This window comes from Chelonoidis abingdonii, chromosome 15 (genome assembly GCF_003597395.2).
Source record: "Chelonoidis abingdonii isolate Lonesome George chromosome 15, CheloAbing_2.0, whole genome shotgun sequence".
NCBI lineage: Eukaryota > Metazoa > Chordata > Testudines > Testudinidae > Chelonoidis > Chelonoidis abingdonii.
The window spans coordinates 43,440,778-43,459,818 of record NC_133783.1 but is presented as its reverse complement, the minus strand read 5'-3'; the positions used below and the strand labels follow the sequence as shown (position 1 = coordinate 43,459,818).

The window sequence follows — 19,041 nt, the reverse complement described above, 5'->3', positions numbered from 1 at the left end:
GCATGACTTTAATAAATTTTCATTGCATTGAGAAGCAATAATTATGCAGTTGATACAGCATGAAATTATATAGTGTGCCAATAGTGTATTTTACTTTGAACATAGTTAATACTCAGTTCATTCTAGTAAAAGGTTTGTCTAGCTGTATACTTAAACAAACCTGATGTATGTATGCAAGCCCCATCTTATACTAGTGCGGCACATATGCCCCAGGGGAAGGTGTAAGAACCCCACAGTAGGCAGATGTGGGATCATGTGCCCCTCATGTAGGTCTCATCCTGATCTCCAAAAGAGTACTTAATAAAATAACTTTGTTACATTGTGATGAACAGTGATGCTCAACAGAGGACAGTGTGCTGAATTTGCAACAGGTGATTTTGTTGCTGCTCTTTTCCTCTTACTCATGTGTGTGATAGGTCACCAGTGAGAAGATTCCGTGATAGCTGGGAAGAGTGAGGTCCAGAAAAAGAGTATTGAGGGCTCTGGAGGAGCATGGTGTTGCAGGAAGGTGGGATTGCACATTGGGACCCACCACGTGTTAAAGCTGTAGAGCAGGGGTCTCAAACTCAATTTACCTCAGGGTCAGTGCCAGTCCTCAAATCCTTCCAGTGGGCCAGTGTCACTCATGCCACCCAGACCCGCCCCCAAAAAAACTCTTCCCCACCCCATCTGCCTAAGGCTCTGGGATGGAGTTTGGGTCAGGGAGGTGGTCTGGGGTAGCGGATTGGGGTGCAGGTTCTGGGAGGGAGTTTGGGTGCAGAAGGGGTGAGAGTTTGGGCCCTGGGAGGGAGTTTGGGTGTGGGAGAGGGTCTGGGATGCCGGCTCTGGGATGGAGTTTGGGGGCTGGGGTATGTGTGGGAAGGGAGTGCAGGCTTTGGGAGGGAGTTTGGGGCCTGGGAGTGTGTGGGGATGTGGTGCAGGCTCTGGGGGAGGGGAGTTTGGGAGTGGGAGGGTGTGTGTGGGAAGGGGTGCAGGCTCTGGGAGGGAGTTTGGGAGCTATGGGAGTGTGGGGAGGGGTGCAGGCTCTGGGATGGAATTGGGGGCTGGGGTGTGTGTGGGGCGGGGTGCTGGCTCTGGGAGGGAGTTTGGTGTCTAGGGGTGTGTGGGGATGTGGTGCAGGCTCGGGAAGGAATTTGGGGGTGGGAGGGTGTGTGTGGGAAGAGATTGCAGGCTCTGTGAAGGATTTTGGGGGCTGTGTGAGGTTGGGGAGGGGGTGCAGGCTCTGGAGGGAGTTTGGGGGCTGGGGGTATGTGGGGACGGGGCACAGGCTATGGGAGGAAGTTTGGCGGTGGGAGGGGGTATGTGGAGAAGGGGTGGGGGGGTGAAGGCTCTGGGAGGGCGTTTGGGGGCAGGAAGGGGTACATGGGGAGGAGGATGGGGTGGGGGTGCAGGCTCTGGGAAGGGGGGGGATGTGGCGCTTACCTTGGGCTCCAAGGTTGGGCGGGCTGTGGGGCCTCTGTGCGCAGCATCCCATTGGCCGCAGGGGCACTCGGGGCGGGGACAGCGTGCGGAGACAAAGCTCCGCCCCTGGGCCACAGGGAGGGGCCGACAGCCACTGGAGTGAGCGAGGAAATGCGGCTCAGCTCCGCTGCGCTGTCGGGGCCCTTGAGGGGGAAGCCCTCGGGGGTAGCAGGTGGGGCCAAGGGAGAGATCTGGCCCCTAAACTGCTGGAGCCCCGCAGGCTGCAATGGGGAGGCTCGCTGGCCGGGAGTTTGAGACCCCTGCTGTAGAGCCGCACGCTATATCTACACTGGCACTTTTGTCGGTCAGGGGTGTGAAAAATGCCAGTGTGGACAGCACTATGTCAGTGGGAGATGGTCTCCTGCCAACATAGCTAATGCCACTTGTTGGAGGTAGTTTAATTATGCACATGGGAGAGCTCTCTGCTCGCTGGGCATGGTTTAATTATGCCAGCAGGAGAGCTCTCTCCTGTCGGCATAGAGCAGCTACATAAGAGACCTTACAGTGGTGCAGCTGCAGCAGCACAACTGCGCCACTGTAAGGTCTGTTGTGTAGACATAGCCTTAGTAACTGAAGTGTCTGCTGCTCTAATGTCAGCCATGGTGCACCTGACATGCTACCAGGGGCTGACACGACAAGTTTTACAGAGAGAAATGGGCATGGCCGAGACACCCCTGTCATGCAGCAATCCATATTTGATCTTACCGGATCTTACAGGCCGGTAAGCTTCTTGCATTTCAGCAAAACTTATTATTAGGAAACACATCCTAAATTCCAAGGAATTAATATTGGTAAAATATAAGAATAAAATGGATTAATTTCAGAAAAAGAAACATTAATTGCTACTGCTGGCTGGATAAGTATGATATAATAGCTAGAAAAATAATCCTATAGGCTACACAGGCTTGCCAATTTATATCGTTCTGGGCCAAGGATCTGGCCCAGAATATTTTAAATTAACTTTTTTATTTGTTGATACAAAAAATTTACTTGAGAAAGATATTTATCATGAGAGCTCATGGGTGGATGTTTTGTTGTTGTTACCTTTCTGGAACTCTTTGGAGTTAATTTTACAAAAAGAGATTTTTCAAGCTGCATATATTTTTAAATTTTGATTTTTAACAATTAATGCATATGATTTGAGAGCCGATAATTCTGATCAAGACTGATTAGTTGAGTTTGTACAACTATTGACTTAATAGGATATATTTAAAAACTTTGGTTTGACTTAACTAAATATAACTAATAAGAATGAGTGAGAATGCTTTCTCTTAGGCACCAAATAATGTTAAGTGATGTAACCTTGATTTCCTGAGGTAGCATAATACAATTATATTTAGATGCAGTCACTTTGTTAATGCACATCAGAGATTGTTTTGCAATCCATTGCCTGAAAAAAGTTAATTTCTCTCCATATATTTTCTATGGATCTGTGACAGGGAATTTTGAGGTTTCCTTTTGCAGTTTCATGTTAGCTTCCTTTAATACTATGGTAAATTAAAAACTATGGTTCATCCCACAAGAAACGTTTTCTTTAGTTTTAAGGTGGGAGACAGAAAATCTGAATGCTATTGTTTTGAGCCACTGCATCATGTAGTTGTCTTGTGTGATAGCGTACAAATGCGGAGTAGGCCTGATCTTGCTAAACTTGTGGATTTGACAGGATCGCAGCTCAACGTAATACTCATGTAGCTGTATTGTATTTTCTGTTGAATACATGGGAGATAGAAGTAACCTTGAAATCACATTATGAATAAATCTAGTAAAAGCAGCTTTACTACTTCATCATATAAATAGCTTTCATAATTGTACATGCTGGATGTTCAGTAACAATATACTCAATTTCTTGACTACACAACTAGAGATGCAGTTTCAAATGAATCATTTAGAAAACAGACACACATTAAATTAGGTGTTTTGTTCTATAGGATACCAAACTGGTTTTTGTTAATCTATACAGATTAAACTGTGTTTTTTCTCTTGTATTTATGCAAAATACACTTAGTTTGATGTTTCAACAAATAGTGTTTATTCAAAACAGTAAGTTGACCCCCTTTTAAAAACAGCTGCTTTGACAGGTATTTGGGTTTTTTGCTTCTGCTGTTCCTTGTTGGATAAATCTAAGAATGGATTGGAAATTGAGATTTTCTTCTGATGTAAGATTTTGTTTTTGTTTACATAGAACTATCATTTTGTTTTTACAGTGGTTGTTGGTATGCATAATTCCACTTTTTCATGTTCTCTGTATGTGTAAATATCTTCTGTTTGTGTGTTCCATTCTATGCATCTGAAGAACTGAGGTGTAGCTCACGAAAGCTCATACTGAAATAAATTTGTTAGTCTCTAAGGTGCCAGAAGTACTCCTGTTCTTTTGAGTGGTTTGCTACTGAGGGCTTGGCTACACTTGAAACTTCAAAGTGCTGCCGCGGCAGCGCTTTGAAGTGTGAGTGTGGTTGCAGCACCAGCGCTGGGAGAGAGCTCTCCCAGCGCTGCACGTACTCCACCTCCCCATGGGGATTAGCTTGTAGCGCTGGGAGCCGCGCTCCCAGCGCTGTGGCACTGTTTACACTGGCGCTTTACAGTGCTGTATCTTGCAGCGCTCAGGGGTTGTTTTTTTCACACCCCTGAGTGAGAAAGTTGCAGCTCTGTAAAGCGCCAGTGTAGCCAAGGCCTGACTCTTTTTTGACTCTTATTCTTAAGTCCCATTTTTGTATTTCTGAAAGGATGGTTTGGTCTTCACAAGAGGCCTGCATTATGAGCAAATTAAAATAAAATAAAATAAAGTCCCCATCTTTCATGTACTGCATTATTTAAAAGCTGTCAGAAGTGGTTTTAAATCATTTAGTGGGGATATTCATCTCATTTTCTGTTTGTTCTAATATGGTAAAGACGTACTTGTGCATTATAGACATTGGCTTTGCGGTTTAATATTAGTCTAATATCAAGAGGCAGAAGGGTGCCATGATGCAACATAATTCTCTAACATTTATGTATCCTTTATTGTAGCTTTATGCTAATATGATAGAATATTAGTTTGTTAATTCATTTGTTAAATGTTTCAGCATAACATTTTCATGGTGGAATGTTCTCTGTGTCGTGTACATTCCCCAAATCTGGAAACAGAAATAAGCACTCTAGACTTGTCAAAATCATGGAAATCAAGTGACTTGTTTACAAACAATTTATGATAAATCCGCTGAGTAGAGCAACGTTTCATTATATTATTTTAAAGAAAAAGATAATTATTGCACTTATACAAATACAAAACCATGCTTCAGTTTTACTATATTGTTAAGGTTTTTTATTCACACCTTGTTACATTTTTGGTGATCTATTATGTTGAAAAGGTCATTTACCAAGGTGGTCTAGATTGCTTTGGGGACTGGTAATAGAATATTTACAGAAGATTAATGCTGGTTGTGACACAGTAAACTGTCACAAGGAGAACTGAAAGACCTTGATTTTTTTCTGGGCTGAGTATACAAGGAAGCAAGATATAGAAAATATTCATCTAAATCAGGATTAGAACTACGCTGTGGTCCAGGTGGCATCATCCAATGATAGAGGGAAGAGGGGAGCCTGGTAGAAGTAGTGAGCTTTAGGAAAGTATGCTATCAGTGAGAGGAGTCTAGAACCTGTAAAAATCTCTTAAGACAGTACATAGAAGGAGAGGCGGCACCAGGGAAGGGTGTGCTGCTACAGGAATGCTAAGGGAAACAACACCAGAGAAGGGCATGCTAAAGGGCACCAGCTCAAAGTGAAAGTATCCATCCAAGATACTAATCTGATCCCCATCACTGTAGTATTGAGCCTCTGACAATCTGTGTGTACTTATCCTCTCAACACTTCTGTGAGGTAGGGAAGTCCCATTTATCTCCATTTTTAACAGATGGGGAGCTGAGGTGCAGAGATGCTAAGTGGCTTACCCAAAGTCTCACAGAAAGTCTGTGATGTAATGGGGGATTCAACTTGGGTCTCCCAGGATCTAGGCTAGTACCGTAGACTCTGGAACATCCTGTATCTTATTTTAGGGGCTAAATGACAATTGCATGTCCTTAAACAAAAGTCGAGCACCTATAGAATTTAAAGTCAATCTTCTTGTAAATATCACAGTGCTCTCAAAAAAAACAAACCATCAACGTAGTAGGCCTGATTTTCAGTTACGTTGATGGGAGTTGTGCCTACTCCGCATCTTAAAGTGAGGCCAACTCATCTTATCAATACAAATAAATGCAAGGATTGTTTTTAGGTTACTGATGAAAGAAGTAGTACTTACTGTGATGTATGAGCTAAGACTGTAGTACTGAAATATATAATTTATTTTTATATATATAAAATATCTGATGAGAATTCTTTTTCAGTTGGCAAAATAAGTCAGATGTCCCTATGGAAGGACAAACAACTACAATTATGAATTTGCTTAATTGCAACCAGTTTTCTTCAAACATATTTTATGTCTGAGTTTTCAAGGAGGTTTAACTACACTGTGTTTAGAGGAGTCATAACAAGCCAAATTCCTCCTCAGGGCCTGTCTTTTGAAGTGACATATGCAAAATGTAGGCCAACCAGTAATGACTAGGTGTGACATACTAGGGCACAACCCAAACTAGTGGGGGGCTGTGTCACCCCTGCCCTGCAACCCTGGGTACCTTACAATGCTTTGCTGAAGTAGCTCGCTCCTGGACTGCTCATAAACAGCCTTCCAGCACATAAGCCATACCCTGAGTGTCTGCGTGTAAGTGTAACCGTACAGTTACACTGGGACTGTCACCAGCCTTTGTTATATAGCAGGGTGACTCCAATTTACCACCAGTCCCAGATCTTACCCCGGAAATTTTTGTCCTGTACTGCACAGCTCTCTCCTGGACGGTACAAATATATTAAGCCCATTGTTACGCTACGAGAATAATATGCCAGTTTATTATCTTAAATAGAGTTGTGAGGACACTTCAACTTAAAGACACTGGATTAGGTAAAATAGTTAAATTTATTAACTACAAAGAGAGAGATTTTAAGTGAATGCAGGTAATGAGGCGTAAAAGTCAGAAATGCCTACAAGAAAAATAAAGATAAAACGCTTATAGTGCCTAACTTAATGAACTATATTAGATTCAAGCAAAATTTCTCACCACATACTTCCAGCAGGTTTATTGACCAAACTGTTAAGGTCAGGACCGCCCTGAGAGTCCAGTGGCTCTTTTCCTTTGTCATCTTAGATGCAATGCCGGAGAGAGATGGGGTGTCTGCTCCTTCTTTTTATAGTTTATCCTCCTCTTGAAAAACTGTTTCCAGCTAGGAACTGGGAGACAAAGAGTCTGCATGGAAGGATCTTCCCTGCTGTCTTTTTCCACCTGTTTGAGCTTGCTTTGTTTTCCTTCCTACTTGATGACTCTGTTTACTGCTTAAATGCAAATTAAGGCAAGCACACGTTCCATTGTTTAGGACAGACCTGATTGCCAGCTTCTGCTTGGTCAAGGCTGTGGGGTTTGGAATGTAAGATTCCCCTTCACGTATTTTTATCAGGACAGTACTGAGCAGCAAACTTTGTTTTCAGTTGATACCTTGTAAAGCATATGTTGCACAAAGATTAGTACAGTACTGTGTAGAGTATAAATACAGGAGTATATTCTGTCACACTAGGTTATTGGCAAAAAAATTCCCAGTACTTCTAAATAGTTCCTAACCATCAAATATGGCAATTTTCGTAATAAACACAGTTTTCTAATGTGGAAGGGACTGAAATAGGAAACTTAAAAATTAAGAGGCTAGCACTTTCTTTCATCGTGGAAATTTAAAAATTAAGACTAGTGCTGTCTTTGCCACTAATAGTTTCAGGTAGGCTACCACTGAAATAATTGTTCAGCATTATCAAAATCTTGTAAATTTTTAAAATGTTTGGAGAAATGATTTAATGATTATTCAAATGATTTTATTTTTAAATGCCTTAAAAGGCCTCAAAGGATGACATGCAGAGATGTTCATGATGATTGTAGAAATAACCTGCAGTTTCCTCTTGCAACTATACAATATAAGAAATTCAGCCTGCATATTGCATGTGCTAAGAGCTGTGACTATGAATTCTTGGTTAATTAAAACTATTTAAAGCAAAGGTTGGACTTTTTTGGACCATATTGTTTTCATTTAATTGTCTTTATTTCCTGGCATAGTTAATGACCTTTTGCCATAGTTTACAGGTGCTTCAACAAGGTAATGTCATCAGTTTGTTCGTTCAGAAGAAGGGATTCCTTTTCTTCGTCTTTGTTTACAGTCTGATGAAAAGCCCGCTAGTGTTCATTGACCGTGGATCAGTCACTTAATCACATCCTCTTAAAAATTTCACATCTGTGATACACTTTGCAGAACTACCAAGTTGTGCAAATGCTTTAAACAGAATAATCATATAGACATATTTCTGTTCTTGTCATTTCCTACCCCATCCCCTCTCTACTACTTTTTCTCCCTCATTTGTTGTATTATGTCTAAAATGTAGCTTGCAAGCAATTTTGAGTAGGGACTTCATTTTCTGTGAAGTACTCACCTATTTCCTGTGTGGTATAAAATAATCATTTATCACAATGCAATTGTTTGAAATTATCCAAATTAAATCGGTGTACAGTAATAGTGCAAATATATCAGAGATCTGTATTTCTAATTCTGTATGCCAGTGCTTACTTCCTAATGAGATCACTTAATGATTATGGTAATATTCTATCAGTGTTAAAAATTCTGGAATTGAAGCATCTTGTTTTTGTGCTTCCTCGTCCTCTTTTTCATATGTGTTTAGGTTTTTTTGGTATGGAAATAGGTCTTTTATTTAGACTAATTAAAACCTGTAGTTTTTGTGATTTATGAGAACAGGGATCTGAACCTTGGCCCAGTGCTGCACAAGTGTGTTAGTAATTCTAATTAAAAATGTTAATTTTAAGAATTTAATAAACTGCTTAATTGTTGGGAGTTGTTCCTGATGTTGTATCAGTATCTGAAGACTATTTGGCATTCTGTGAAATTAATATCCTTGCACTCTTTATTTCAGCATCTGGGAATAATTTAGATTGTAATGTTGTTTCTGGTATTGTTGGGATCTATTTTCAGCTGCACCTTTTTAACAGAGTAAAAGTTAGTTAGTATTTATATAGTTTAAGAAAAAATCCCATTTAAGTTACTCTAATTTAGATTCACTTTTCTGTGGCTATCTTGCCTAACCATATTATCCCTTTTAATTTGATTTAATGCATAGTCTTACTCATAAGTGACGTATTGCCAACATTTGAGATTTTTATCACAGCTCTAGTGATTTTCCTGGGGTGTTTTTTACCTGTCTCATAAAAATGTGATGAATGGCCTTCTACTGTCAGTGGGGCTGAAGCCAGCAAGATGGCTGCTATTTCCCTATGATCTGTCTGCCTGTGGAAATGAGGCTGGCCTTAGTAGAGTTGGCTGCCACCTTCCACTCTTCACAGTGACTCTGAAGCCATGTATACAGGCAAAATGGTTGCCACTCTGTGTTTCCGGAATTGGCCAGAACATGGGAACTGTGAGGATTAGCAGAGACACCGAAAGGTAGAGGGGGAAGAATGAGTGAGAGTGGAGTATTGGGGAGAGCAGAAGGCAGATTTAGAGGTTGCAGTGGAATGAGGTATAAGGGTATATGGGGGCAAGTGGCGGGGGGGGAAATAAGAGGACAGTGATGGGGGGCAGCTCCCTCAGCTTGGAGGTGGTGATGGGGAAGGAGAGCTCCCCTGAGCAGCCAGGGTAAGGCATTATACATTGTTGCCAGCTCTCATGAATTGATTGTGAGACATGGGATTTTGGTGCCTGCAGGATGAGCTGTCATAATGCAAGAAGCTCCTCCAGGGCTAGGCAGAGGTCTGTATGATTAGCCTCACATGCCCTCATATATGGTATCAGAGCAGACAGAGAGGGTCCTGTGGTGGGGAGAGTTCAGTTAGTAGTGTTGCTGGGACCCAGGCAGAAGAGAAGCCCTGGGGTAGGGTAGCAAGAGGCAAGGGAGTGGGGAGTTGAGGAAACGGTGCAGTTGGATCCCGGGTTAAGAAGTTCTGGGCAGCAGGAGACAAAGAAATATTGTAGCTGGGAGAGGACAATACATTAAATTAGATGGCAATTCCTGTATTTTAGGGGTGAGAAGATGGTAAATGAAGTTGCTATCTGAGCAGCCAGGGACAAGTGTGAATTTCTGTGTGAATTTCAGATTGAAAAGTCAATTTTTAATGATCTCACACAGACTGGCAGATTAAAAATAAGGTTTGACTTAAAAAAACTGATTTTTGGGAGAGGAGCTAATATGAATTTTTGAAGGTTTTTGATCTTTTGACGTTGGCAGTACTGTAACTGAATCAGTTGGGATTTGTCTTGATATTACAAATTTGTTTTGTGCAATTTTCTTAAAATTAAACTTAAAGGCTTTAGTGTCTAAATTTATTAACTCGTTTAGCAAAGTTGATATGGTTAATTTTGTTCTCTGTAGAGGCATTAAAATACGGTTAAAACAGATTTATCTGGAAGTAATCATCAAATCTGATCATCAAATTGTTTTGGTTATCATGCTGCTGCTGCAGTGTGAAATGCTAATTCAAACTGAATTCCAGAATTTTTTTTCTTGAATTGTGTGAATTTACCCCTTTTCCCATGATATATCATGATGGCACAACCTGTTTTTAATTATATTGTTACTAAACATATACTGCAACATTCATTGCTACTGAAAGATAAGCAAATAAAGATACAACAATGATTTTGTAATTGCAGCAGTTATAGCCCTACCCAGCAAAGTATTTACGCATGCAAGGACAAGTGCAGAGTCCTGCACTTAGGATGGAAGAATCCTATGCACTGCTACAGACTGGAGACCGAGTGACTAGGCAGCAGTTCTGCAGAAAAGGGCCTGGGTTACAGTGGGTAAGCTGGATATGAGTCAACAGTGTGCTCTTGTTACCAAGAAGGCTAACGGCATTTTGGGCTGTATAAGTAGGAGCGTTGCCAGCAGATCAAAGGACGTGATCATTCCCCTCTATTTGGCATTGATGAGGCCTAATGGAGTACTGTGTCCAGTTTTGGGCCCCACATACAAGAAGGATGTGGAAAAATTGGAAAGAGTCCAGTGGAGGGCAACAAAAATGATTAGCGGGCTGGAGCTCATGACTTATGAGGAGAATCTGAGGGAACTGGGATTATTTAGTCTGCAGAAGAGAAGAATGAGGGGGGATTTGGTAGCTGCTTTCAACTACCTGAAAGGGTTTTCCAAAGAGGATGGAGCTTGGCTGTTCTCAGTGGTAGCAGATGACAGAACAAGGAGTAATGGTCTCAAGTTGCAGTCGGGGAGATTTAGGTTGGATATTAGGGGGGAAAAAAATCACTAGGAGGGTGGTGAAACACTGGAATGCGTTACCTAGGGAGGTGGTGGAATCTCCTTCCTTAGAGGTTTTTAAGGTCAAGCTTGACAAAGCCCTGGCTGGGATGATTTGGTTGGGGATTAGTCCTGCTGTAAGCAGGGTATTGGACTAGATGACCTCCTGAGGTCCCTTCCAACCCTGATATTCTGTGATTCTGTGTGCTTAATTTGTAAGCATATGAGTAGTTCCATTAAGCATATGCTTAATTAAATCCATTGAAGACAGTGGAAATCTTGTATTAGGCCCCGTTTAACTCCTAATAATCATCTTCCTTTATTCAGTTTTGACTCTGTTATCTAGTGACCTCTGAATGTTCCATTAGGAAGTGTCATACTGCACGGCCCATATGTGCCACAACAACTGTTTTATATGCATGTAAAAGCCAGGCTGGCATTAGGGGGTAACAAGCAGAGCAACTGCCCATGGTCCCATACCACAGGGGACCCCGCAAAGCTATGCTGCTCAGGCTTCAGCTTGAGGGCTGGTTGGCAGAGCTCGGGGTGTTGGGGCTTTGGCTTTCTGCCCTGGACCACAGTGAGTCTATTGCTGGCCCTGTTTGATGGACCCCCTGAAACCTGCATGCGGCCCCCCCAAGGGGCCTCAGACCCCTAGTTAAGAACTGCTGATCTAGGTGAGAGTGGGAAGAAGGGTTTGGTTGGTAATGGAGTAGATTTTGAGAGTCAACTCTTGCTGAAAATTTTCAAAAGCATCCAAGTGATTTAGGAGTTAGGTACCAGTGAAGGTGAATTAGATTTACTCTCCTAAATCTCTTAAGCACTTCTGAAAGTTTTACTCAATGCCTACAATGCTGCCTGCTCACCTATTTTGATAAACTAGCAAGATGAAACATTTTTATTCACATTAGGACATTAACATCACATTGCAGACCCCCCACGGGATTATTTTGAATTGCTGTTGATGCCACTGGATTATAACAGGACATGATCATCCCTCATACTCAGTCAGAATTTATTAGTTTACTGTTAATTTTTTATATTATTTTTTTCTAGAGATGTAATGCACAAGTCACAGTATAGAGAAAAAAAACAGTCTCTTCTCTGAAGAGCTTATATTTTAAAATAACAGAAGATCTCTATTATTACTGGTTAAAGGATTTAAACTAATCCTACAAAAATCTGCAGAAGAACAATATAAGAAGCAGTTGAAAGAGTTTGTATATCATTTAAATGGGGGAATATTAGAGGTTGTCAAAATATTTGACATCTAAATTTAAAAACCTAAATGTTAATCCTAAAATGTCATGGAAAAGTCAAAATATTTACTAATTCCATTGTGTGGCTTAGTTTTAAATTCCAGTTGTACGTTAATGGAAAACTAATAATGGTTAATTCTTCTATTTATGATTTCAGTCTTGGTTCTGTTTCTATTCGCTACATAGCTTGAATGTAACACTAGTATTTTTCCAGATAGTAAGCTTTGTTCAGTGATCTTGTTATAAAGAATTGACACCCTGAGATAGTTAAAACTAGGGAATAGCTGCAAACTCCTCACAGTTGCATTGACACATAAGAGTTGTACAAGTTCAGTTGACACTGTTCAGAGAAGACAGTACAATTTCTAGTTAGCAGCTAAATTATTTAACAGTGTCCTTCCTCTCTGTTAAAAGCAACAGAGAGTCCTGTGGCACCTTATAGACTGACAGATGTATTGGAGCATAAGCTTTCATGGGTGCATACCCACTTTTTCAGATGCATGTAATGAAAATTTCCAGAGGCAGGTATAAATATGCAGGTCAGAATCAGTCTGGAGATAAGGAGGTTAGTTCAATCAGGGAGGATGAGGCCCTCTTCTAGCAGTTAAGGTGTGAACACCAAAGGAGGAGTTTTTGTAGTTGACTAGCCATTCACAATCTTTGTTTAATCCTGAGCTGATGGTGTAATATTTGAAGTCTGATCCTGAAGTTTTTTTGATGTAGGACGGCTACCTTAAAATTTTGCTATTGTGTGGTCAAGAAGGTTGAAGTATTCTCCTACAGGTTTTTGTATATTGCCATTCCTAATATCTGACTGGTTTCCATTTATCCTTTTACATAGGGACTGTCCAGTTTCGCCGATTGTACATAACAGAGGGGCATTGCTGGCACATGATGGTGTATAGAACATTGGTGGACATGCAGGTGAATGAACTGGTGATGTTGTAGATGGTCTGGTTAGGTCCTGTGATGGTGTTGCTGGTGTAGATATGTGTACAGAGTTGGCATTGAGGTTTGTTGCATGGATTGGTTCCTGAGTTGGAGTTGCTATAGTGCAGTGTGTGGTTGCTGGTGAGAATATGCTTCAGGTTGGCAAGTTGTCTGTGGGCGAGGACTGGCCTGCCTCCCAAGGTCTGTGAAAGCGAGGGATCATTGTCCAGGATGGGTTGTAGATCACCGATGTTGCATTGGAGAGGTTTAAGCTGAGGACTGTAGGTGATTGCCAGTGGGGTTCTGTTGATTTATTTCTTGGGCTTGTCTTGCAGCAGGCGGCTTCTGGGTACACGTCTGGCTCTCTTGATTTGTTTCCTTATTTCCTCATGCGGGTATCGTAGTTTTGAGAATGCTTGGTGAAGATCTTGTAGGTGTTGGTTTCTGTCTGAGTGGTTGGAGCAAATGTGGTTGTACCTCAGTGGTTGGCTGTAGAGGATGGATCGTGTGGTGTCCAAGATGGAAGCAGGAGGCATGAAGGTAGCGGTTGGTGGATTTTCAGTATAGGGTGGTGGTAACATGACCATCACTTGTTTGGACTGTGATGTCTGGGAAGTGAACCTCCCATGTAGATTGGTCCAGTCTGAGGTGATGGTGGGGTGGGAAGCTGTTGAAATTATGATAAAATTCTTGCAGAATCTCCTTCCCGTGGGTCCAGATATGACGACGTGTAGCGTAGGTAGAGAAGGGGCGTAAGTGGACGAGAGCTGAGGAATCAATTTAGGAGTTTATCACATTTTGTTCATTATTTGAAATTATTTGACAAATTTTAGAGAATCATAGAAATGTAGAGCCGGAAGGGACCTCAAGAAGTCACCAGGTTCAGTCTCCTGTGCTAAGGCAGGGCCAAGTAAACCTAGACCATCACTGGCCGGTGTTTGTCCAACCTGTTCTTAAAAACCTCCAATGATGGGGATTCCACAACCTTCCTTGGAACCCAATTGCAGAACTTAGCTGCCCTTATAGTTAAAAATTTTTCCCTAATATCTAAACTAAATCTCCTTTGTTGCCGATTAAGCCTATTACTTTTTGTCCTATCTTCAGCTGACATGGAGAACAATTGATGAACATCCTCTTTATAACAGCCCGTTAACATATTTGAAGACTATCAGGTCCATCGCCCGTCCCCCTCCCCTCCCCCCCAGTCGTCTTTTCCCAAGACTACATACAGTGTTTTAACCTTTCCTCATAGGTCATGTTTTCTAAGTGTTTTTACCACTTTTTTTGCTCTCTTTTGGACTCTCTCCAGTTTGTCCATCTCTTTCCTAAAATGTGAGGCCCATAATTGGAATTGTACTCCACCTGAGTCTTCAGCAGCGCTGAGTATAGCAGGACAGTTACCTTCCATGTCTTATATAAAACACTCATTTTAATACAACAGTCTTGTTAATGCAAAAGACAAATACTCCTCTTACAAAAGTTTCTTTAACTTAGTGTGTGGGCTGCACAGTTGGGTCATATTCTGTAAGATGAGCATATCTCTTTGGACCATATTTCTGCTGCTGAAGCTGATATTTGAATTTAAAACTCATTTTCTATATCATTCTCTTTAAAATGCTCTCTTTCCTCGAATGTTCCTGCCAGTAAATTCATTCATCAGATTATTTATGGAAAGCAAACACAAAAACGACATGCACACAATGAAAGCAGATTCAATATTTTATTTGAACAAATGTATTTTTCATTAGTATAAATGTTTTGAAGTATTTACCCAACTCTAGTACAGTGCTGAAGTTGAGAATTGCTTTTAGAACCCCTTTCTAGCTTACTACTGATACATATTTTTTATTGTTTGTTCCATCTTTGTATCAGTCATATCTTGAGTCATCAATGTATTTCAGTGTGTGCGTAGTTCGGTATAAAACAAAATTGTGCATTTGCATTTCAGAAGAGTACATGAATTGATTTTATTCTAAGATTAGTTTCTTGTGCATTCTGTTTGACTTTCTCTTTGCACTAAAGTTCATATCTTTTCAAATTAATTGTCCTTTTTGTCAATACTGTTCCCTCTTGATTTCTGCTGGTTTTCTACTGTTAAGACCATTTTTACACTTATTTGCAACCATGCATTGCTACTGGGGGCACAAAGTTGAAGTAATTGATCATAAATTGGTCCAATGGAGGGAGGAACTCTGCGAACTCTTACTCAGCTCAGCAGTCTGAAATTTCAGACGATAAATATTTCTCATATGAATACGTTCTTACATATACTTGAAATTAGTTCTAAATGTCAGTTGTCAGTAAAAGCCCCTAAATCTGCCTTCTGCTCTCCCCAATACTCCACTCCCGTTCATTCTCCTCCCTCTACCTTTCGGTGTCTCTGCTAATCCTCAAAGTTCCCATGCTGGGAAGTGCTTATCTTTTGAACTTTCAGATTACAGGGCTGAGAAGTAAGCTTATTTTTTCCCCCAGATTTGAAAGCATCATATGAGATGAATTTGACAGAAATCACAGTGAAAATGTTGAACTACGCAGTGGTCAGCCAGTTCTAGGTTTTGGGCTGCCTTGTGTGAAATAACATTTGGGGACCCATCACCAGTTCCCACTTACTACTGTAGAAATATGAGACACTGTTTTCCACTTCAGACTGGAACAAGTACAAAGGAGGACTACTAGGGTGATCAGGGAAAGGAGAGATTATTTTACCTGAGGAAGCTAAGATAAACTATCTGCCATAGCCCTCTGGGACAAGTTTCATAATGGCAGCCTGGGAATTGAGAATGGTGTTCTCTCTTGTGGATTTTCTGTGCATGTAGTGTATGTACCAAAAGAACTCTCCCTCTTTGTTTTGTAGAATTTATGAGAAATAAACACTAGTGATTAATATAGTCGTGTTAGGTTTATATAAAGCATAGAGTCCTTTAGTTCTTCAAAAACACGCAGTAAAAGATGGCTTTGAAATTTTTAAATTATTTGATCTGAAATCAGTCTAATTGTCCTTTTAGTCATTTAATTTCCAAACCGTTTTTCCACATGGTCTTTGATTTTTTGTCAGCAATGGATAGAACATCAGGAGAAAAATCATTAAATCTTTTTTGCTTCTCCTGATGTTAAGACAATAACTCAGTGCCTGTGTTTAATAGTCATTGAAATGGTTGTCCTTGTGCATTTCTCATTGGTTTTTCATGGAACAAATTAAAGTCTATTTAATTAAAGCTGGAACATTGATAGTAGCATGCTTCGGGGCAGTGACAGCTATCAAAATGTGCTAGGCAGCAAGTTGATGCTCATTATATACTCTTTTTAAGATTACTGCTTTGATGCAATTTTACAAGGATGATCTTGGATGAGCCGGTATGTGGTCAGGCCAGTATTGCTGGTCCCTGCCTGAACTTTCAGTTCTCCCAGTTTTCTATGAAGGGGATTTTCTATATATATATTTTTCTATATCACTGTCACTAGTTGCTTAAACTGTTTGTTTTAGTGGAAATATCACTATTTAGAACTGTCAAGTATTCTGATGCCATGCGCGTCTTGTTAAAGGAAAGGTTTTTATATTATGTAGATTGTTACTTGATCACTAGACAGCCTCTGCCTGGGAGCCTAGAAGTTCCATGATAGATAAATGTATGAGCCAAAAAAGAACTAACTTTGGAGCTATTTTGGTTTGACTAATTGGTGGACCACATAAGAAAGCTCTAACTAGCCATAAACAAGATGTATTAGGCCCAAAGGGACATTTTGAGACTGAATTATTTTCCTTTCCCTAGTGAAAAATTAGCGTGACATGTTATATAACTCCAGGCATATGCAAAAAATATATAACATCATAACCTTGTAATTGTGTTCTAAAATTGAGTTAGATATGTTAAGACATGACCATATTTTCTGTGATGATTTTAGGAATCTGTCTATGTACATCGTATAAATTCTAGTTGATATGAAATTGTGGAATCCTAGAATACCTTGTATGTGGAATCTTCCATTTGGTCACAGGAGCTGTATCTCATATTTACTGGACCAGGGATAATGGTCAATTTTTAGCCTTAATGGTTGTCTATTGAGTTTAAACACCTTGGAACCACTGGTTGATTGATGTCAGGAGAGCCAGTTTTCTCCATCTTCCCTGAAGGGTGCTCAGTTTTAGTGAGTGGAAAATCCCTAGCCGCAGAACAAAGAAATCAGGTATTACTGGTGGAACATATAAATTCAAGAGACACAAAGGATGCTTTGTGCAAGAGAAAAGAAGAAGCTGGTGTGCTTTCATAGTGGTGGTGGGGTGTCCTGTTTAACTGCAGGATCAACTGAGGAAGAAGGAAGCCAGCTGACCTAGAGAGTGAGAGAAACTCCGTGATTAGGGGGAGAAGCCATGTTCTGTAGGAGAAGGATCCTAGCAACCCCAGAGAATTCTCCAGCATTGTGAAGAAACTGAGGCAGGGAAACAAGTATAGATGTATTTTATTTCGTACAGATCTGTGTATTTCTTGTGCAGTCTGAGTAAAGAGTAATTTCTTTTAGAATTCTGTGCAAAGTGTGTCTGTCTGTTTGCTTTCAGTATTACATGCCCCAGAAGAGTTAAATTGTAAGCCTGGAGTGCCCACACAGTTAGAGTTTTGGGAAGGGTGTACTAAAGTTTCTGGAGAGTATGAGGGGTCAGCACAGGTTCTGGGCCTGTGGCATCTGGGCATCTGAGCCACCTGCTCCCATTTCTGTAAAGGGAAAACAGACTGGCAGTATGTGCCCTGGAAATGTTCTGGAGAGGCCAAGGAAAGAGACAGTGCTGGAGCCTGCTCAGATCAAGGGAAGCTTCAAGCACATGGGTCCAGTGGATTGAGATGCAACAGAGCAGCCTGGGGATTGTGCTGTGGACGGAGCTTTACTCAGGGCTGACTGCGATACTGTTCTCATTATCTTCATTAGCACATTAGAGAACCTGCTATGAAAAGAGAAGGTAGATGCCATTATCTATATATCAGAGCTGATATGCCTCTTCTTTTATCTGGAATGATTTATTTTCCACTGCAACAAAATACTTTCCCATTTCATAGCTCGTGGGAGAATGTTTTCTGTGAGATGGTGAAGTTCAGGGATCAAATTGGATTGTTTTAGAGACCTTCTAATCTGAAGTCTTTCTATCCTACTCTCTCCTCTGAGACTCTGAATCACTTCTTCAGTCAAAACTTAAAGGCAAAGGAGGGTTTTGACTCTAATCTTTAAAGCAACATATGTTTTGTGACAATTTCACAACAGACCCAGAGCCTGTTGGAAAACAGGGTCGGGTTCATGTTCTGTTACTCTCAGAAAACCTCAGCCCAGAGTTCCTTGCTAATTTCCCCCCAAGGAAGAGAGAAATTTGAATCCTTAGCAAGCATTTGTCAGGAATCCCAGGTATTCCATATGGTTTCCATACTGGGAATTATGAGGCATCTCTGTATCTGGTTTGGGAGAACATCTGCTAGCAGGAAAAAATAAGTCTCCTCAGGAGTAGGCACTCCTTACAGTCCTGTTGCTCTGTGGAGTGGGCAGAATGTTCCCACCGCTGTGCGGATAGGACCGCTTTTGCCACACCCCTGAAGTAGATGCTGCAACCCCTTCATGACTTGGAAGATGATGGAGATGACCACAAGGCCCCTTGAAATCACTGGGGCATCAGGAAGAAGTGGCCTACCACCTGCATGGCCAGCTAAACTCCTCATTATTTTGGGAAAAAAATCTGCCACTGTTTCTATCGTGTCTCACTTACACTACAGCCTCTCAGAAAAATACTAAGTCCTTTCCAATATGTAAAACCATTGGTTATGTAAATACATTGCCAAACTCAAATACATCATAATGCTTATTTCTTTACTATTAGGATTCCATGCCACAAAGTTATTCACTTGAGGTCTGACCTAAAACAGAGTTCACCAGTAGGTGTCTTTTTATTGGCCGATGGGGATGTGGATCAGACCATTACTAGCCGGATGATGACCTTTTTCACAATCTAGGCCTAAGGAAGTGTTTTGTCTTTGGTATAGTGACCCGGAT

General features: G+C 41.0%; 1 protein-coding gene across 3 annotated transcripts in view; it reads left to right on the top strand.

Moving 5' to 3' along the window:
- The window catches only part of DOCK1 (dedicator of cytokinesis 1), a 570,673-nt gene that overhangs the window by 114,741 nt on the left and 436,891 nt on the right, over window positions 1–19,041 (top strand). The gene's annotated exons all lie outside the window — the stretch shown is intronic.